The sequence below is a fragment of the Zalophus californianus genome, chromosome 8 (genome assembly GCF_009762305.2).
Source record: "Zalophus californianus isolate mZalCal1 chromosome 8, mZalCal1.pri.v2, whole genome shotgun sequence".
Classification (NCBI taxonomy): domain Eukaryota; kingdom Metazoa; phylum Chordata; class Mammalia; order Carnivora; family Otariidae; genus Zalophus; species Zalophus californianus.
In genome coordinates, this window is record NC_045602.1 from 104,323,552 (window position 1) to 104,345,825 (window position 22,274).

A 22,274-nucleotide genomic window follows, 5' to 3' on the forward strand; every position below is an offset into this window, starting at 1 on the left:
CCCGCCAGCCTGCAGTTGACGTGGAGCAGGCGGCATAAATCAAGTCCGCGGGGCATGGAGGCTGCTGTCGCTGCTGCAGCTCGGCTTGCCCGGGGCGGGAACTCCCCCTTCTGCTTTCGCCTCCCCAGAGCCCACAACCTGCCTTCGCCCTAATTCTTCCCTGGATAATAGTGCCTTAAAGACAATAGTCAAAATAACAGGTTCAGAACGACAGGGTTTGTTTGTTTTGGTCTACAGGAAAAAAAAAAAAAAAAACAGCAGCCTAAACATCTCTGAAAACTGCATCGCAAAATGGAAGAGAGAGAGAGTCCCACTACTGTTTCGAAAGAGTAAGTTATTATTCGGTACGTATCCTTGCGCTTCCTCCCCATCGCTCCATCTGCAGTGTCCCCATTCCTCCCTTCCCCAAGCAGCTTACCTCGAAAATACTTTATAAGCTCCAGACCGGAGCTATCCCAAGGCGCACACACGGAATACCGCACCCTAGGTGCACAAATACTTGTATGTGCCCAACCTCACTTGGTCTCCCTGGCTGTGGTCCCCTCTGGGTATGCAGCCATCCAAAACCAGAACCACGACCCGAGGTGGAGGCTCCTTACCTTGGTTTCTTCAGAGGGTGGTGTTCGCCCGGCCCCTTGCAGGTTGCAAGTGTGGAGGAGCCGCCAAGCAGGGAGGGAAGGAGAGACAGCGCCTGACCTCCCCGAGGTTTGGTCTTCAATGCAACGTGAGCTCTGCCCTCATCAAAGATGGCCGTCCCTTTTGACGTCAGCAGCTTTTAATAGCCCTCTCTAGGAGGGGCGGGGAGGAAGTGTGTTGAGGGGAGGGCGGAGGGAGGATGGAGGCTGGCGGTGGGAGGGGAGGAGCCGAGTTGTGCGGAGCGCTTGACTCAGCTCCCTGTGCGCTTTACTGCAAACCTTTGTATTTCAGTCTTTTATAAACACCTGAACGGGATGATTCTTATGACTCCATTTTAACACCCGGTGTCAGGCAAATACATTTATCTCGCGATTGGTTTTCTGATATTCTTTGTGTGTGTATGTGTATATATATATATATACATATATATGTATATATATATGTATATGTATCTCTGTGTGTATATATTGTGTTATATATGCGACATATATGCGATTATATATAATCCCCCCCCCCCCCCCGCTGAGTTGTCTTTGGTTGAGTCATAGAAGGGAAGGAGAAGGCAGAGGAGTAGAAGTGGGGGAGGGAGTCGAGGAGATTTCAGCTGCAATTTGTTTTTTCTGAAGAAGCGGCTCTGAAGGGGCATCCCTGTCAACCCTCACCAGCTCCATATATGGCCAGGCTACGTGGGCTGCTATTTTTATGAGTGATTTCTTCCTTTTATCAAAGCAGCATCGAGCGCTTGGAGTTTGCATTAATGTGGTCAGTTGGAGAGACAGACTCATACACGTTATTTTAAAGTACGTCAGAGCAATTATCTCTGAGAGATATAAAATGAATTGGGCGAAGGGGGAAGGAAGGGTAATTACCCCGACCAGCGTGGGTTTCCTGGAGTTCAAGGCTTGGAGTTGAGAGTTGTTTGCTGAGGGCAAAATAGATGACGCTGTTTTCGGTTGAATATGCAACCGGAGCCTGGGGTTTTATGTTGGGTTTCTTAAGAATAGTTCACGGAAGCGCGTACACACCTTATAGAACCGTCCAGACTTCCAAGGGGAGTGTGGAGGGCTGAGGAGTTAAGGATCTCTGGGACGCTGCAAAATTCTGGTGGTTCATTCAGTACGCAAACCTAGGTACCAGTCGAGGCTAGCTTTGGGCCGGGGGCGGGGGCTGGGGGTGATGCTCAAAACAGCGTGGTCGAGAAAGGCTGGCCACTTGTGCTGGTCATATGAGAGATTAAAAATAATAATCATAAAGAAACAATCCTAATTGTCCTCCTTTGTTGTGCATTAGGCACTGAGGGAGGGCGGGTGGTGGGGTATGCAAATGGTTCCGCAGTGGCAGCCTCTCAGATGATTCACAGGTGTTGGGGAGGCTCTCGCGGGGCTCTCCGCGGGGAGGGCGAGCCGGAGAGCGCGTGGGAGGTGGGGGACCTCTGCTGAGGAACTGTTTGTACTTTTCCGGGAAGGATGCGATTAGAAGTCGTGCCTTGCAATGTTAAAACTTGATGGCCTCTTTCAGGCGATGGAAAATCCTTGTCTCGGATCCGGAAAAACAATGCACAATCCCCAACCCTGCCACCACATCCACACACCCACACACCCACCCCGCGCTCTGGCCTGAGAGCCAAGCTCAAGTTTTTAACTGCAAGCTATTGGAAAGAGAATCCCAGGAAAGGAAAGGAGGAAAGCAGAGTTGTAAAGGGGGCGTTTGGAGCTAGCAGAGCTGTAAGAATTTAATAAAGGATGCTTTTAACTGAAATAAGTAGAAGTCATTGTTTGTTTGTTCTTTTTAATTTTATTTATTTGTCAGAGAGAGAGCACAAGCAGGGAGAACTGCAGGCAGAGGGAGAAGCAGGCTCCCCACTGAGCAAGGAGCCCCATGCGGGACTCGATTCCAGGACCCTGGGATCATGACCTGAACCGAAGGCAGACACTTAACTGACTGAGCCACCCAGGCATCCCGGAAGTCATTGTTTCTTAAAGATTCCCTGACCCAAAGGGTATTTTGAAATGTTAATGTTTTTGATAATAATTAACAGTGTTTGGATTTTTATTAAAGCAGGATTCCTAAAACAAGGCATGTTGCTGAAATTTGTTTACTTAAATATTCATAAAACATTTAAGATTCTTATACAATAAAGAAGAAGATCTGCATGGTCCTCAGATCCTTAATTGCCAATAAAACTCCTAGTTATGGTTCTCACTTTCATTATAAAGCAAGCTGGAATGGGCTGGGAGAAGTAGTGACAAATGCAAAGTCACTGCAAAATCCTTTATAGTCAGGATTTTCCCCCCCCAAATGTGACACTTATTTAGCATGTGGAAGTTTCTTGGAGAAAAGCCTGAAGTGGAGAAAAACAAAATATATGTATGGCCCTCAGACTGAAAGTCATTCATGCAGAAAGTTTTGTGAAAGAATGGAGGAAGTGGGGGATTTTCCAGATTAATAAATAAATAGAGGAAGTTTGGCATCGATGTAGGCTCATCCTCCAGGCACATGTTATTTGACAGTCACAGGGGAGGTCTGGCTTGGTATTCTGAATTTTCAACTGCTGATGCCCCACATTGACATCTTTAAATATTACACATATGAGGAGAGAGTCAGACTGATTCAAAGCTTCACAGAAAAATACCACAGGCCCACAGGATTATCTAGTGATGGTGGCAGCATGTTCCACTCTCCTGTGCTTATGCTGAAAATGATACTGTTTAGGAGTTTCTTCATCTTGCTCTGGGAAAGGTAACAGAGTCTAATTTGAGAAGCATAAACACTGGATAAATATTAAGTCTATTAAGGATGACCAGATAGCCCTAAATTTATTTTTAATATGATAATGAGATTTTTCCCCTAGGATTTACTCATTGCTTGATTAAAATAAAATATATCCATAGTCATCTTTGCCAGTAGGGAACCAGCAGATTCAAGTTATTTAGGGTCTATAAAGGCCTAAACCACACAGAGAAGGAAGGTGATGGAAAATTTGCTTTGAAATGATTCAGCTGCCTGTGAGTTTTTTCCACAAAGAACCAACATGTAGAGTAACTAATGCTTAGGAACTCATTTGATGAGTAATGAGAAAATTACCTGCTCTGCTGGATGGATATTTATACTGTGCTAATTCAGTCTCTGAAAGCTTTTTCTGGTACACCATGCCCCAAAGTTTTCTAGCTTGTAATAGCTCCAGATCCAGGTAGTTAGCTTATATTTGCCAGGTAAGGTGCAAGATGCATGATTGACTAAAAAATGACAACTTCAAAAAGTATAATAATAAAAGTTGCTTTTTAAAGATTTATTTTTATTTACTTGAGGTAGGGAGGGGCAGAGGGAGAGGGAGAGAGAAACCCAAGCAGACTCTGAGCAACATGAGAAGCCCCACACGGGAGCTCCATCTCACGACCCTGAGATCATGACCTGAGCTGAAATCAAGAGTCAGGTGCTTAACCAACTATGCCACCCAGGTGTCCCAATAACAAAAGTTTTTATAAAACTTCCTATCATCGGATCTTTCCGAAGTCAATTTGCAAGTAGGTTAGCTACTTGCTCAGCTCAGAAACCCCCTCTCCAAGGTCCACCTTTGGGACATGCCTGGCACCCTCTGACAATATTTCAAAACACCAAAAGGGCACAAGGCTTGGGCACAGGAATATACAATTTGACAGATCCACTGTTTTGATTCCTTGGTTTGCCTTCCACATGGCTTGTTTACCGCTTTTTCTTTATATGTTCTTCCCGCCCTTACCCCAACCCCCACCCCATTTACACATAGTGAATGAATAGTACCTAGTAAAAGCTTAAATGCTCCCAATCTAAACTCCCCAGATTTTCCTTGTTCCTTGAAGCCACTTAGGTAGGGACAGATCTTTTGAGTGGTACAAAAAGAACCAGGAATATTGGTTTCTGTTTCTGGCTTGCCATGTAGAGAAGAAATAAGACTGTACATCCAGAGTTTTAAATCACATTTTGGTTTTTACTAAGAACAGCATTGTAGGAAAGGAGGAGAGTGCTCATTAGCCAGAGGCTAGGTGCTTCCACACTCCTGTTCCTTAATGCATCAAAATTATAGGCTCTCTTTTGTACACGAATGCATCCTAGAACCTTCTCCAATGCCAACACATGACTGTGGTCAAGTAGGAAGGAAGAACCTTGTGTCAGTTACGGACAGAAGGAAGGAGAACATAGTAGTCAAAATAATGAAGTATTAAAAAGGCTATTTGAAGGTATCACAATATTCCTTCAGTGAATCTTTTAAGAATCTTCTTGTTCCATCAGCTCTATGTACCTCAGTTATCTCATAGGTAAAATGGGGACAATAATTATCACCAACTCACAAGGAAATTGTGAAGCGCTTAGAATCATCATGTCTGACACCATGAAGCATTGGTTAAATAAAATAAATTGATCAATTTGATGAGACTTTTTAACTTTCTCTACGTAATGACACATACCTCTGCGGCTTTAATGTGGAAGGTTTTTTTTTTTCATTAGCTACTAACTAGATATGTATAATTTAAGTCCTCTGGGCCTTGGTTTCTTCATCTGTATTCATTCATTCATTTACTCAACATCTAAAACCTTCCACATGCTTGGCACTGGAACATACTCGGGTTTAGGTATAACAGAGGAAAGAATCGAGGATTAGAGAGGTTGAATAACCTGACTAAGGGCACGGTTAATGAATGGTACTGGAATTTGAACCTCGTGGCCCAAGTTCATAATCATCATGCTTTAGTGCAAACTCTTGCAGCCCCATCAGATTCATCCCCTCTGTATTAGTCAGAGTTTTCCAGAGAAAGAGAAACAGAACCAATAGAATGTATACACACATGCATACACACACACATATTCTCTCTCCCCTGCTCCTCTCTGTATATATGTGCAAAAAGACTTATTATAAGCTTATGTGATTATGGAGGCTGATAAGCCTCAAGATTTGCAGGATGAGTCACAGGCTGGAGATCCCACAGAGCCAATGGTGTAGTACCAGTCCAAAGGCCAGCAAGCTTGAAACCCAGGAAGAGCTGTTGTTTCAGTTTGAATCTGAAGGCAAGAAAAAGCCCGTGTCCCAGTTTAAAGGCATTCAGGCAGAAGGAACTCTGTTACTCAGGGGAGATTCAGACTTTTTATTTAATTTGGGCCTTTAGCTGAATGGATGAGGCCCACCACATTAGGGAGGGTAATCTGCTTTAGTCAGTCTACTGATTTAAATGTTAATCTCATCCAAAGATACTCTCACAGAAACATCCAGAATAATGTGTGACCAAATATCTGGACATCCTGTGACCCAGTCATACTGACCCATAAAATTAACTATCACATGCTCCCTTTCCAGCTAACCTCTCTGCCTCAACATATTGTGGCTTGTATATCACATTTTTCATTAACAGCCTCAGGGTTCCATTTGCTGGTGGGATGAGTCTATGGATCACTGACCACAAGGCTTGGTTGGGGTGAATTCCAAGAAAGGGATCTAGGCTGGCAAGATGATTACATGGAGTAAACAGAAACAACATAGTCAAAGGAAAAGAGTGCCAAGTACAATCAAGGAAGAAATTCAGAGATCAATACCAAATAAGGAGCATAAATAAGAATTGGGTCAGGACGATGTACTCAAAATATACTTGAAAGAGTCAGCCAAGGAGGTCAGAACAGAACAGCAAGTTTGATCACTGGTTTTGAGGGAATGATAAGAGATCTTAAATAGGAACTTATTCCGGGAGCCAGGAACTCTCGCAGTGAAAATCAGGTTGAGATGGGTTGAGGTGAATGCTTCAGGATATGTCTGGGAATTGACAAAGGATATCTGGAACTATTCTGTTAGTCTTGGCATGAAAGGCAGTGAAATTCTAGCAGTTAACAGGCACCAGAGCATTTTCTTCATTCTAATATCTCAGCAGGTAGCATCAATGATCTCCTGGTCATATCCAATGGACTTCCCATATTTCTTAACCTCTGGCTTCACCTGACACTCTTTACCATTCATTCCATTTCTGAAATTGTTTATGAAGTGGCTTCACCTCTGGTGTTCTCCCTTGTCCTTATTTTCCATAGCAGATGAGTTGAAGCACCAAAATTGTGATGCCCAGTGGGTTAAGCTGTACATTTCCCTGAGCTCCACACAAGCCCTCTGGGAGCTCCATTTGTCATGGACTGTGTCCTGACTCCCCACCATGAAAACTTCTGTACTCTAAACCAAAGAGTAGAAAATTTAGCAGCTCACATTTGTATAGCTGCATACAAATTATAAAGCACTATCACACATGATCTCATTTTATTCTCACAATTCTCTGAGATATGTATAAAAGCAATTATTATTTTATTTCTAAATTAATATGTGAGAATTCTGATTGATTTTTTTCCAGAACTCCTGTACTTTCCTTGGTACATCAGGAGAACCCAATGTCCTATTCCTTCCTTGACATCTTGTCTTAAAAGAATGTGATTCAGGGGCGCTTGGGTGGCTCAGTTGGTTAAGCGACTGCCTTCCACTCAGGTCATGATCCTGGAGTCCTGGGATCGAGCCCCGCATCAGCCTCCCCGCTCAGCGGGGGGTCTGCTTCTCCCTCTGACCCTCTTCCCTCTCATGCTCTCTGTCTCTCATTCTCTCTCTCAAATAAATAAATAAAATTTTAAAAAAAGAATGTGATTCATACCCCTGATTTTAACCATTGTTTATATATGTATAACTGTTAATTTTATTTTATCAATCTCAACTTCTCTCATGAGCTTCAGAGCCATATTCCCAGCTTCTTACTCAATACTCTCATCTGCAGAACCAAGGCATCCTCAAACTGAATGTGTATATGCATTGGTTGATTTCCTCTACTCTTCTTCATCTCTTACATTCTTTTTTTTTAAAGATTTTATTTATTTATTTGACAGAGAGAGACACAGCAAGAGAGGGAACACAAGCGGGGGGTGGGGGGTGGAGAGAGAGAAGCAGGCTTCCTGCTGAGCAGGGAGCCTGATGCAGGGCTCCATCCCAGGACCCTGGGATCAGGACCTGAGCCAAAGGCAGACGCTTAAGGACTGAGCCACCCAGGCATTCCTTCATCTCTTACATTCTTAATCAACAATCTCAGCAGGTGTCCTGTTTGCTAAATTAGCACTCAGGAAGCATCTTCCTTTCATTCTCCTTTTCTGGCTTTTCTTCATCTCCCCAACTCTGGGCTCAGTCATGCACCTTCTCGCCTCTCTATGCAGTCATTTCTTGGTGATTTTATCCAGTTCTAGAACCTCAAATAGCATCTATGTGTTAATGCTCTCGTATTTACATATTCAGCCCTGATTTATCTCTTAAACTCCAGTTTGTCTATCCAACTTACTACTCAATACCTGCACTTAAATATAAAGCTAATATGGATATAAACCTAGCAGGTACCAAGTGGAATTTGTGGTTTTTAACTCCAAAATGGGTCCCTCCCCCTATTGTTTTCCTATATTTGTAAATGGCAGCTACATTCACCTACTTCCTCTTGTCTTATTTCACTGATCTGTTTCTCATGCACATCTCACTTATGAGCAAATGTTGCTCTATTTTCAATACATTTTCTAAATCCAACCACTTCTCAACTTCCACAGTTGAAGCCACCATCATCTTTCACTTGGGCTATTACAGTAGCCTCCTGATTTGCTCTCTAGTCTTGATTTCTTCACATAGCTACCACAATGGGTTTTTAAAAAAATAAATCTTTCTAAAAATTGTTTAATGGCTCCTATCACATTTAGGAGTCCTCCTACCCTACAAGATCAGGCTCCTGGCCACCTCTCCAAATTCATTTCCCAACACTCTCTCTCTACTTACTCTATTATAATCACACTAACCTTGTTCATTGTACAATCAAACACACTTCGACCTCAGGACCTTTGTATTTACTATTACTTTTACCTGAAACACTCTTCCCTAGATTTTCTCATATCTAACTTCCTCAAATGCTGCTTTTTCAAAGGAGTCTTCTCTGACAATCCAAACTAGCTAACCTTGTTAACTTCCAATTCACTATCATTATTTCTCTTACCTTGAATTATTTTTCTTCATAGCGCTTTTCTCTCCTTGACACTATATATGTCATATATATGTATATATTATATATATGTATTATATATGTATATATTATAATGTATATATATATGTAACAATTTTCAATGACATTAGCTTTTCCTTTGGGTAAAGTATTTTTTGTTTCTAAATAGTATGCAGACATTGCTAATTCTTGATTCATAAAATAAACTATCATTTGACTTATTGTTATGACCAATGATAATCAAGCTCTCTTACATTGCCCCTTTTCCTTCTCCCCATCCTCTCAATACCATGACTTTTTATTAAATAATCACTCAGTTATTAATATGAATAGGTTAGCATTGTTATAAATTAATCCCACACAATGAGTATGCTTCTTCTTTTGCATAATTTCCCACTTTACTTGGAGAAGATTTTAAGGACTTCTATAGAGGAGAAAAAGATGGTTGCTTACAAAGAAACATGAATCACATCAACATCCAACTTCTCATCAGCAAATGTAGACGGTAGGGGGTCAATGGAATAAATCTTGAAGTGTTAGAAAAAAAAATAAGTTGCAATCTATAAATCTGTATTAAGCCAAAATGTTGATAAAGAATTAAGGTCAAAATAAAGACATTTCCAGACATACACAGATTCAGAAAGTTTATTTCCTATGCACTCTGTCTATAAATAAAAACATTTTCTGAGGATTGTACCCCAGAAAACAACAATCCACAAAAAAAATCCACAAAACGCAGGAAGCCTAGGGATTTAGTAAATGTTAGAATTAATGTAGGATTTGTTTCCTAGAATCAAAGCTAGGAAGCAAGTATAGAAATAAATCAGTAAAAATTAGATAATTTAACAAATAGTGTAATTTAAAGGGTGTATTAGTCTGACATCGATCTCTTTGAACAGCAATAAAAATGAAAGTGCCTTATAAATGCCGGGAAAAACGAGCTATCCCATACATTTTTGGTCCAAATATGATATAATTTTGAGCAATTTTTGATGGAGCTTAAGGAAGGAGCTTCCATCTATCTCTTTTTTTTTTGACTATTTTCTTTGTATGAAGATTTGGTGTCAAAGGAATATTTAAAGACTCACTACTTGGTTCTGCAGTGAATAGTATTCATATAATTATGATGCTATAAATGCTATTTATTGATTTTTAAAGTTTATAATCAAGCTGTAAATCAAGCACAAAAGACTTCATTACGTTTTCCTAACAGAATATAAATGTTATGAGCCCTAACTTATAAAAGTGGTGGTAGAACTGTCAGAATATGGTAGTTAAAGGAGGGAGCTGAGGAGGGGACAAGGTAAAGAGGTGTCATTTAATATATAAGCCCCAATTTACTGTGGTAAAGGGTTAAAAGAAGTAGTATAAAGTTGATAGAAGAAATAAACTTTAATCATATTACATGATTATATATAAAGTTATGTATAAAATTATAAAATTAATTGACAAAACCAAAATTTAATAAAAGAAATAAGGTTTGGGTATTTGAATAAGAGAGAAAGCCAATTAGATCTAATTTTTAGATCTAGTCTTTAATAAAAGAGTTAATACATATTATTCAAAGTTCATAAATCAAGAAATAGAAGTATATAATTTAAAATTAAAGTTATAAACACCAAGAAGAACTTAAAACTGAAATATTTAAAGACGGTTACCCTAGGGAAGAATAAAAACTAAGATGTATGATTTTTATTTATTTTTTAATTTTTCATTTTTCAAATGTGACTATATCACTCTTCTTAAAAAGAATAGATAGCAAAATTATAAAATTATTTCAAGATGCTTTTTTTAAAGATTTTATTTATTTGAATGAGAGAGAGAGAGCACGAGTGGGAGGACGGGCAGCAGGAGAGGGAGAAGCAGGCTCCCTACTGAACAGGAAACCAGACAGATGTGGGGCCTGATAACTGGACCATTACCTGAGCTGGAGGAAGATGCTTAACCAACTGAGCCACCCAGGTACCCCTTTCACAATGCTTTTAAAGAGGCACTTGGTTTGGGTGAGCTGCAATGTTCTACCTACAGTGACTATCTTATAACACCTTGGCAATTCTAAAAACTTGTTTGCTCAGTCTGTTTCAATGGTATCCACTTTTGTAGTGGAGAACAAAAAAGAATACTGAAATATATTTTTAACCCTTTTTGCTTTTCTGGGTTATGCTAGAGAGAGAGTCTGGATTAAAATTGAAAAGTGAGATGTGAGAGCTAACATCTAGGCAAGAGGCCTGCTGGAGTCAACATCTCAATAATATAATTGTGTTTATGGGAGAGCCACTTTTGTGATGGTGGAGTAAGGACCTCTGAAATCTGTTTCTCCATAAAAGCAATGAACTCACTGGCAAAAATTGTCAAAATGAAATTTTTTTTAGAACTCTAGTTTTAAAGGTTTGCAACAACTTGAGAACATTTATTTGAGAAAAATCACTAGATCTAGGTAAGAACAGCAAATTTTGTACCATTTAACTTTCTCTATTCCCACTTCCCTCTGCTCAGTTCTGTGGTAATCTTGAAAACCTAGAAGCCTAGAAGACAATGGAGAGGGGTATAATTGGTTTGGAGCTTCCCAGAAGCCCCATCCAAAGAGAATTGTCACTATTTTACCTGTGTGAAATTTCCCTGGAATTTACCACTCTCAGTGCTTGTCTTTGATATGACTCAGAACTCAGTGTGAACAGTGTTTTCCCCATGGCACTTGTCAAAAACAATCAGCAGCAAATGTTTAACACAGCAGCTGCCTGAGGCAGTGATGCTAGTTGGGGCAAACAAGGTGCTGACAAAAAAACTTAAAAGGAAATCCTGAGAAATGAGATGTACATAGGGGCTTTGAAAAACTTCAATATATTCCTGGGAATCTAGAAATTCATACAGATGAATAGGGCTGTGCACATGCCCAGGAAAGATCTGAGAAGGCCCTATTCTCTAAATGACTTTGAGATTCTGTAAAAGTAGGAAGTAAAGACTAAGGCAGTCTTGCAAACTGCCTGCTGGAGTGTTGAAACACTACCCTAGCACAGAGACAAAGCTTCTCTGCAAAGATTGTGAGAAGTGTTGGTTCCAGGCATTTAAGGAAATCTGTCCATTCATTATCTGATCACTAAGTTAGCTGAGCAAAGACTTCAGACCACACACAACAAAGAATACACACTTTACACAAGTAGTTTAGGAAAAGCACCAAACTAACAAATAAACAGTGGCTGTAATAAATGCTGGGGGTAGTGGTGGTGGCAGAATCTGATTTCCAGAGTTTCCACATTATACTATTTTAAATGTATTTTAAAAGTATTTGAACTAAATATTGAAACATGCAAAGAAATATGGCCCATAAGCAGAAGAAAAACTATCAATAGAAACTTCCCATGTGGACACCTAGAAATTGGACTAACTGGACAAAAAATTTAAATTAGTGATTATCAATATGTCAAGAACTAAAAGAACTTATATCTAAAGAACTAAAGGAAAGTATTAGAAAAATGACTCAATCAAATATAGAATATCAAGAAAGAGATAGACATTATTTTTATTTTTTTTAAAGTTTTTTTTATTTATTTATTTGAGAGAGAGAGGAATGAGAGATAGAGAGCGTGAGAGGGAAGAGGGTCAGAGGGAGAAGCAGACTCCCTGATGAGCAGGGAGCCCGATATGGGACTCGATCCCAGGACTCCAGGATCATGACCTGAGCCTAAGGCAGTCGCTTAACCAACTGAGCCACCCAGGCGCCCATAGACATTATTTTTAAAAAGAACCAAAAATTCATGAGAAAAGAACAAGAGTAGATTTGAGCTGGCTAAAGAAAGACTAGCAAATTTAAAGGTAGATCAATTAAAATTATTCAGTCTGAGAAACCAAAAGAAAAAAGACTTTAGAAAATTAACAGAGGGGTGCCTGGGTGGCTCAGTTAGTTAAGCATCTGCCTTCGGCTCAGGTCATCATCCCAGGGTCCTGGGATGGAGCCCCACATCAGGCTCCCTGCTCAGTGGGGAGTCTGCTTATCCCTGCCCCACTTGTGGTCTCTCTCTCTCTTTCAAATGGATAAACAAAAAAAATCTTAAAAAGAATTAACAGAACCTCAGAGACAAGTGGGACACCATCAAGCATACCAAATATTCATAAAGGGAGTACAAGAAAGTGAGGAGAGAAAGGGGTAGAAAGACTATTTGAAGGAATAATGGTCAAAGCTTCCCAAATTTTGGATACATTAATCAAATATTTAAGCAACTTAATGAACTCCAAGTAGGAAAACTCAAGGATATCCCCACCTTCATACAGCATGACCAAACTATCAAAAGGCACAAAGAAAAAAATCTTGAAAACAGTAAGACAAAAGTGCTTTATCACATACAAGTGATCCTGAATAAGATTAACAGCTGATTTTTCATCACAAACCATAGAAGCAATGATATGATATATTCAAAGTGTTGAAAGAAAAAGACTTTCAACCAAGAATTCGATATTAGCAAAACTATCTCTCAAAAAGAAATTAAGACATTCCTGGATAACAACAACAATAACAACAACAACAACTGAGAAAATTTGTTGCTAGCATAACTGCCTTACATGAAGTACTTAACCACAGGGCAACCACTAAGAAAATAACTAGAAAAATATAGTATAAGAAAAGAAATGACAATGAAATTAAAATGGTACACTAGAAAATATCTAACACAAAAGAAGGCAGTTGGAGGAGTAGAGGAAAAAGACATAAGACATATAGAAAACAAATAACAAAAGGGCAGACATAAATCCTACCTTATCAGTTGTATTAAATGTAAATGGATAAAACCCTCCAATCAGAAAGCAGGGATTGGTCAAATTGGTCAAATATCCACCTATATGCTGCCTACAAGAGACCCAGTTTATAGTCAAAGATATAAATAGGTTGAAAATAAAAAAGACAGAAAAAGATAAACAATGCAAACAAATATAAGAGAACTGGACCATACTAATAACAGAAAAAATAGATTTTCAGACAAAAGTTGTTACTAGAGACAAAGGAGGACATTTTATAATAATAAAAGTGTCAATTGGTCAAGAAGATGTAATAATATATACATCACAGCAGAACCACAAATAGATTGAAGGGAGAAATAGATAATTCAACAACAATAGTTGGAGACTTCAACACCCCACTTTTAATATAGACGGGAGACCTTAATAGAAGATCAATAAGGTTCAAAGACTTGAACAACACTAAAACAAACTAGACCCTGGCAGATTTCTATCCCACCTGTAATTCAACCCAACAGCAGCAGAATACACATTCTTCTGAAGTACACATCACCTCTCTTCTGTGCACATATGTCCAAATCTTTCTCTGCCTCCCTTTTATAAGGATAGATGAACCCTAATTTCATTTAAGCCTCACCCCAGATAATCTAGGATAATATCATCTCAAGGCCTTTAACTTAATCACATCTGCAAGACCCTTTTTCTAAATGAAATCATATTTACAGGTTCCAGAAATTGAAACCTGATATCACTGGGAGACATCATTCAGCCCACTAGAGGAAGCTTTTAAAAAACATACATGCTTGGGTACCATTCCTAGAAATTCTGATATCACTGGGTTGAAGTGAGCCTTCCTCATTCTTAATGTTTTTAAAGCTTTCCAAATGTATCCAGCATTTCAAACTATTGCTGTGGGTAAGTCATAGATAAACTAATGAATAGGAGTTACCTTGTTTATTTCTTTTTGTTTCATTCTATCCACTCAATCCTTTAATAAAATCTCCTCCTTTCAACATGGCAGTTGGTAGCTTCTACTGCTGCCTTGGTAGCTTCTACTAAGAATGGATTGTCAGGTAACTAATTAATATTAAATTCACATTAAGTTAATTCATTTTCACCATGCTAAAAAAATCCAAGTAATTTAAAAAAGAACTAAGGTGGGATTTCAGACACATTGCCTGGGGGTTAAAGAAATCTTGTGGGGAAAGAGGGGACATTTCTGGTATAGGAGAGTTTCAGTGTACCATGGAAATCACTCCAGACAGAGATCAGGATTTATTTTTACTTATTTAACAGACATATATAAAATGTTACATGTTGCTGGCATAATTTAAACACTTTACAAATTTAATTCCCTACAGCATCATGAAGTTTGTACTATTATAATGCCCATTGAACAAATGAGCAAACTGAGACACAGAACAGTTAAGGATCTTCCAAATGACACCCAGTAATAAATGCCTGGGCAGCCCAGCTCCAGAGCAACAGTGTCCAAACACTACCCACTGTTCTTTTGTACCTTCTCATCTCTACTGTATCTTCTCATGTCTGCTTTGCTATACCTGCACTGTGTGGTTTTTTAAAAATCTATTAACCTCTCTGGGCTTGTTTTCTCATTTTTAAAATAAAAATTGTTTCCAGTTGGAGGTGGATATCATTCTACACACAAAGTCCAACCAACTGCTTTCTGACTGATAGAGGCTTTCTTTTATTTTTCTGCCCCCTGCCTTTTCTATTAATCTGTATGCTAAGCTGCCACAGTTTATTTGAGCCAAGGACTGTAAAACATGAGTACCTTAGAAAGTCCAGGATACAGCAAATCTCTGAAATAATCTGGTCTGTTCATTTCGCAGGTGAAAAAACTGAGACAGAGGAAGAACTATAGGACCAGTCTTCTAACTTCCAGGCAGCAACTTTTACCATTTATGTACATGAATTACTAGGGATTTTTTTAAAGATTTTATTTATTTATTTTGAGACAAAAAGAGAGAGAGCATACAAGTGGGGTGGTAGGGGCAGAGGGAGAAGCAGACTCCCCACTGAGCAGGGAGCCTGATGCGGGACTCGATCCCAGGACCCTCGGATCATGACCTTAGCCTAAGGCAGATGCTTAACCTACTGAGCCACCCAGGCACCCTAGGGATTTGTTAAGATACAAATTATATTTGGCAGGTCTATGGTGGTGCCTGAAATCCTGCATTTCTAACCATCTCCTAAATGATACTGATGCTGCTGATCCATACTTTGAATAGTGAACTTCTAGATAGAACCCAGCACTTCAGGTCTATGTTACACTTGGAAAAAAATTATGTCTGCCCAAATCTCTAGGGACATGACCAGTATTATCTCAGGAAACTCCATTAGGCTTGTGACCATGGCAACAAGTACAATTACAAACATTTTGGAATTTGGAAGTTGGAAAATGACCATGTCACAGCTGAAGAGGAACAGAAGAGAGGGTGGAAGCTGAGAGCTGAGGACTTGTTTGGGGTCAACAAGCTTGGAACATAGGGTAGCTTTGTATATGAGGATTATGTTGCTTGCAAGTTATAGAAATCCAAATTACAATAACTTAGACGAAAAGGGAACATATTGACACACAATTAAAAAGTCTGGGGTCAGGTCTGGCTTTAAGCAAAGCTGGATTCAGGTGCTCAAATTATGTCATCAAATTTATCTCCTATCATCTATGTGTTGACTTCATTCTCAGATAGACTTCACCTGCTGTGGTGAACAGCAGAAAAGAGCATGCCACTTTCCCAATAGTTCCAACAAATATCCCTAACTATTATTTTCATTGGCCAGTCCCAGGTTATGTGCTTCTTCCAGAACCAGTCACTGTGGCTGGAAGAGGATTGTGCTCTAATCAGGTTGCCTGGGTCAAATGTCCATTCCCAGAACGATGATAAATCCCATCCAAAATACATGGACTGGGAGTTGGGGAAGAGAGTTGTCTCAGAATGAGGTCAGTAGGAAGGTGGAGTAAGCACAAATAATAGACATTCATTCTAGAGAGTAGGGCAGTTGAGCAACTGAAGGTGTTAAGAGCTTGACTAGGAGGTCAGAGGCTCAGCAAGGTGCTGGGATTTGAAGGGTTAACTCACCTACTAGCTCAAATCTGTCTATGATGTTATTCCAGTGGTATGACTCTATTTTTATTCTTGCTAAAGAAGTGCTTTTCAGGGGCACCTGGGTGGCTTACTTGATTAAGCGTGGGACTCTTGGTTTTGGCTCAGGTGATGATCTCAGGGTTGTGGGATTGAGCCCCGAGTCAGGCTCCATGCTCAGTGCAGAATTTGCTTGAGATTCTATCTCCCTCTGCCTCTCTGCCCCTCTCCCCACTCACATGCACTCTCTCTCTCTCTCTCTAAAATAAAGTAACTAAATAAATAAAATATTTTTTAAAAAAGAAGTGCTTCTTAGATTTTGATTCAGGAGATCCAGGGTGGAGTCCAAGAATCCACATTTCTAACAAACTCCCAAGTGATATTGATGCTGCTGGTTCGTGGACTACATTTTGGTGTGGCACTGTGTTGAGGTATCAACTTCAATCTTTTCTAGCTTTTCTAGCTTGATTGCCCTTCCCTTGAAATGGTAGGGACTCAAAAACTTCTTAGTAGGCTCTGTCCTGCTGTCAGTCATCTCTCTCAAGGATAACATGGGGAGGGAGGCAGCCTTTCTGTCAGAATCATGGGCTTTCTCATTTCCCAACTGCAGGCCTATACAGATTTAAGGCATTGAACCAAAAGAAGGTCCCCGGCTTAGGGCTCAGGGAAGGTTAGTTTGCTGGCTCATGGTCAGCATTCCATTCAATAAAGAAGCCAGAGATTACTCCACTTCCTGTTGCTCACTTATGATTCTTTGGCCCTAGACTAGAGAGATTTGCCAAACCCCAGATGACAGCAATTGCATGAGTGGGCCCTGCTGAGGCCAATGCAAATGAGCAGAACTGCCCAGTTGACCCACAGGTTGACAAGCCATACCAAATGGCTGTTTATGGGCCACTGAGGTTTGCAAGACTTTATTACTGTGGCATTAGATTACTAAAAAGCTATCTATGTGAACTTGGGCAAATTTTTAACTCTAACTCTCTTCCTTTGTAAAATGGGAATAAACTTACGTAGAATTATGTGAATATTAAATAAGGAATGTGAAAACCTTAACACAGTACTCCAGTAAGTGGCAGAATTAAAACTACAGTTTGCCTTTCTAAAGCTGGTCTTCAGAAAGCCTTATGGAGAAAGAAAAATCCTTGTAGAATAAAGAAGAGATAATGTGAGAGACAGAAGAGAGAAAGGAACAGTGATCTCCGCTCGGCATCAGGCACTTTCCAAAGTCCTTTATTTTATTTTATAGCATTCTATCTTTCCTATCAACTTATGTACTAAGTTTTATTATTCCCTTCTTATAGAGGAGGAAATCATGACTCAGAAAAGTGAACTGAATTTTGTCAGTCAGACAGCTGGTAGTGGAGGTGCTGGGCTTAAAACCCTTAAGTCTTTCCCATTCTAATGACCTTGCTGTTTCCATTGTGAAAACCTGATTCAAACCTTAATCACATTACAGTTTTTATTAAAATATTGTATAAAGGGCTCCTACTACAGAGTAAGAAATCTGATGTCATAGCTAAATTTTTCAAATTTCATTTTTGCTTTTCCCATTTGACTTAATAGATTTTTCTTCTTTCTTTCTAGAATCAGTCTTTCTTCTTCTCTCCCTAAATCTCTCTGTCTCTGTGTCTTCATCTCTGTCTGTCTCTGTCTCTGTCTTCTGTCCCTCTCTCTCTCTCTTTCTCCTTGCTGCTTTCAGATCTCTATAGTTAAAATTCAAGTGGAAGACAAGTGACTCAGCAAGTTGGATGTTAATCTCAATGGTTTATTTTTTCTTAAAGGGAAAAAAATGATCTTAACAGCATATCTAGAAAGAGGGGAATGAAAATTTTAAGGCTTTTGCAGGAAAAGCATTTTAGAAATACACAGCCTATATAGCATTTTTTTCTTCAGCCAGATCAGAAAAGAGGCCCCACCTCACAGCAGAGCTTAAATAAACGTCTATATACCATTTACACTCACACAAACAAGTTATTTTTTCTTCCTATGTTTAATGCCTATAAGAAATCAGGGCTAGGATTGACTTTGTCAAATTTGATCCCTTGCCTCTAACTCTTGATCTGCACACATATAGCTTTTCTATTTTTATTCACAGAAACAAAAGGCTCAGAACTCATCGTTTCCATTTTGAGCCATATGACCTGGATTTAGGTGATGTATTGGTCACAACAGGCTAGACTATACTGCAGTTCATAATGGCTTAACATAATAAACGTTTATTCTTTTACTCGCTATTTGTCCAATACAAATTAGCAGGGCCTTTCTTCATCATAATCACTAATGGATTTCCACTGATGGAAACTCCAACGTGGGCTTCCATGATTGTAAATAAACATGGGGCGAAAGGAGGAATCAGTCAAGCAGAGGAACTTAAATGCTAACACTGGAAAAGACATACATCACTCCTGCTCATATTTAACCATGCAAACCAAGTCGTCTCGTCTCTCTTACTTTAAGGGGGTGGTGAAGTGTAGTCTCCCATATTCCTAGAGAAGTAGAGCAGGAATTTTTATGAACAACCCTAATAACTTGTCCAGCTGGCCTCTCTGATGGCCAGGTAGGATTCTTGCCTCTCCTGAACCAATAATAGAATAGGTTCCTTGTCAATTCACTTTTCTCTTGGGTAGATTAACTTCTCTTGGGGAAAAAAATGATGCCATATCTAATTATATAGTTTACAGGTTAACATGTACAAGGAGTATAAATATTTCAGTGCTTTGAATATTGTAATATAGAATTTTATTTTTAAAATGATATGTACTTGGAGATCACACCCTTAAAAATAGGCAAGGTTCTTTTTCAGTTCATTCTTACTTCTATTGTTATCTGAAAAGGGTCTCACATTGCTTGTTCTCCCTCTCTCTCTGGAAGATGTCAGGAGATATTAGATTTGTGGTTTTATTTAACCTTTAATCTATAATGATGGCTGAGCTCCAGGCAGTTAAAACCTCATTCATATTAAAGATGCAAAATTTAACTTTCCAAGGTGGACTGACCCTTCAAATATGTAAACTTTATTTTAAGAAACTGCATGTATATGTCTAAATTTTAGCAAAATGCAGGTCCTCTTTTGGTATCCTAAAAAGAGCTTATCATATTTTCTACCAAATAGGGTTGAGATAACTTGATCTAGAAAGCTGGACACACTATATGGAAGCAGTTTCTAGAATATTTCTGTCCAGTAGAACTTCCTGTGATGCCAGAAAATATTCTATAGCTACATTGTCCAATGGGCTCTTTAGCACTTGACATGTGGTCAGTGTGACTGACAAACTGCATCTTAAATTTTGTTTAATTTTAAGTAATTTAAATTTAAATCTTAATAGCCACGTGTGGCCAGTGACTACTGTATTTTATAGTGTATTTCTAGAAGTTGGGCTTTCAATAAATGTTTATTACTGTTCAAGTAAAAAAAACCCACTAAAATGCATTCTTAACTTGAAATAAAAGAAGCTCATATGTGTATCCCTGGTCTGTATGCTGAAAACCTGAGACTGCCACAAGAATGTTTTCTAGTTCTGGGGTATGGGCATCTTGGATTCTAGCAACCTGCAGAATCACTTCTTTGGGAGTGGACTCTGGGTTAGTCCTGCTGGGTGACAGTGTTAGACCATAGGACAGGTGGAGGGAAAGTCAGTGATTGTCCTAGAGCAGAATCATTACGTCAGTCATTGCGGTGGCCCTGATACCTTCTCTTGGTAAAGCCATGGGTTCAGGGAGGAGGCCTTGTCAGCTTGTGGTGAAAAAGATCTGAGCCTCACAAATACACAATCATCTCATTATTTACTCCCACTATTATCTTTCCTCAACACTGATGGGGTTCAAATTTGATAGCTTTACTTCTTCCACCCTCATTTTAGTAAACCTTCCCCATCATCCTGTGAAATGACAATTGCTCTTTCCTCAAACTTTTCTGAAGTATTAAACAAACGTAATTTAATGCCCCCCCCATAGAGACACAAAAATCAAACCTTAGAAATCACCCCTACTCAATATAGATATTTGGGAGTGAGCACCGACCACCATCATCAGGACAAAGCAGTTGGGGGTATCTTCTTTTTTCTGATTTGCCCAGGATCTCCAATCTTTAATAAGTGCCATCCACTGTGCTGAGCCCCGAGGGTATAGAAAGGAAGTACACAAGGACCCTCTTTCAGGAAGTCCCAGCAACTAGTGAGACAGACATACAGAGAGTGAATTCATGATAAAATACAGTAGTAGTATGAGGTACTTGGGAACACAGGATAAGCAGTGACACATGGGAATATTCAAAGTGAGATTAATATTTCCCTTAATTACTTGCAATTCAGAGAAAGAAATATTTCCAAAAATGTTTATGGCAGAAACTGACTCAATACTCTCCAATCCTGTTGCTTCTTTCTGGTCTCACAGGCTACATTACATTACCCAGCCTCACTTTTATTTAGTCTGAGGTCACGTGACAAGACTCTGGCCAATGCATCTGCCCAAATTGACGTGTCTCCTATAAAAACTCATGTTTTATTCTTCATGTTCTCTCTTACAGAAATCATGGAAGCCAAATACAGAGGATGGTAGCCCCATGAAATGAATGGAGCTGGGGCTTTGAAACACTGCTTGGAGGAGACACCAGGAAAGCCTCATGAATCTAATTGGACCATTATGTGAGAAATAAGCTTTTATGGTATTAAGCCACTATAATTTGGGAACTGTTTGTTATAACATCAATTATCCAATTGGCTTCAACTTGGATATCAAATATAATCACAGAATTTTAGAACTTAGAAAGCTCTCAGTCTATTTAATTTCTTCATTTCACAGAAGAAGAAATGAAGTGACTTGCATTCAGCCATCTTTAGGATATAACAAGACTAGAATCCACTCTCCCAATTCTCAGGGAAAGGCTGGTTCCATCAGGCCAAAGTTGCCTCTATTAGTCTATACATACTTTTCAGCACTCTTGTAATGACTACCAGTGAAACAGAAACACACAGGTTGAATTTTATGGAAAATAAAAGTTGTCTGTATGAGGAAAGGAACATTGAAATTTAGCCAAAAGTGATTTATTTTGATATTAGCATATTTACATTGTTTTTCAAGTACTGAATTTAAAACATGGTTGGATTTATTATCAGCACAACTTTAGGTTTATCATAAGAACAGTGCCTTATTATGTTGTTTGTTTTGTTTCACTATGCCTGGTATTTAAGTTTATCCATTGCCAGGAGGTGAGAGGTTGAAATTCTTTGATTGTAACATATGGGTTCATCAGTTTCTGAGAAAAATAGTCTGTAACCTTGCTGACCTTCAATGTCATGAGATTGAACTCTGAGTTTCCTAGTCCATGGACTAAATCTATGGCACCTATACTTTCTAGGATAAAGTGGGACAACAAGAACAACAACAAAAACCCACACAGGGTAATTGAATTGCTTCGACAAATGCTGTTGCTTGCATGATCAATTTCCATTCTCCCCTTCTATCAGGGATACCAAATCTTGATGCATTTGTGTGACAAGAAGCCTAGCCCAGGTGATGAATGGTGATGGATGCAGACCAGACATGGCAGTCTTGGTCTCCTTAGCAAGTGATTTGTCTAGAAAGTAGAACCAAATTATGGCCAATGAAATATAACTAAAAATCTGCTAGAGGCTTTGGGGAAATATTTTGCTCTCTGCTAAGAAGGAGGTACTGAGGAAATGCCATTATTGTCTGTCCCTTCCTTATTACATCTGGATTTATTTTCATGAGGACATGACTCTAGGAATTGCAGCCACAGTCCAAGGGTGGGAAACAACTA

At 39.3% G+C, this 22,274-nt stretch overlaps 1 protein-coding gene and 1 long non-coding RNA gene across 4 annotated transcripts in view; one reads left to right on the plus strand and one right to left on the minus strand.

The window, feature by feature from the left end:
* Positions 1–751, minus strand: part of SNAP25 (synaptosome associated protein 25) — an 82,872-nt gene extending 82,121 nt beyond the window's left edge. For 2 of the 3 annotated variants that reach the window (XM_027621896.1, XM_027621899.1), the window contains exon 1: positions 600–751. The gene's annotated coding sequence lies outside the window, so the exon portion shown is untranslated. The remainder of the gene's footprint in view (positions 1–599) is intronic. The other variant, XM_027621897.1, reaches the window with a different exon arrangement.
* LOC113937524 lies at positions 56–21,258 on the plus strand. Its single transcript, XR_003524638.2, has 2 exons — positions 56–344; positions 21,021–21,258. It is a non-coding gene; the product is annotated as an uncharacterized LOC113937524 (long non-coding RNA).
* The last annotated feature ends 1,016 nt before the right edge of the window (positions 21,259–22,274 follow it).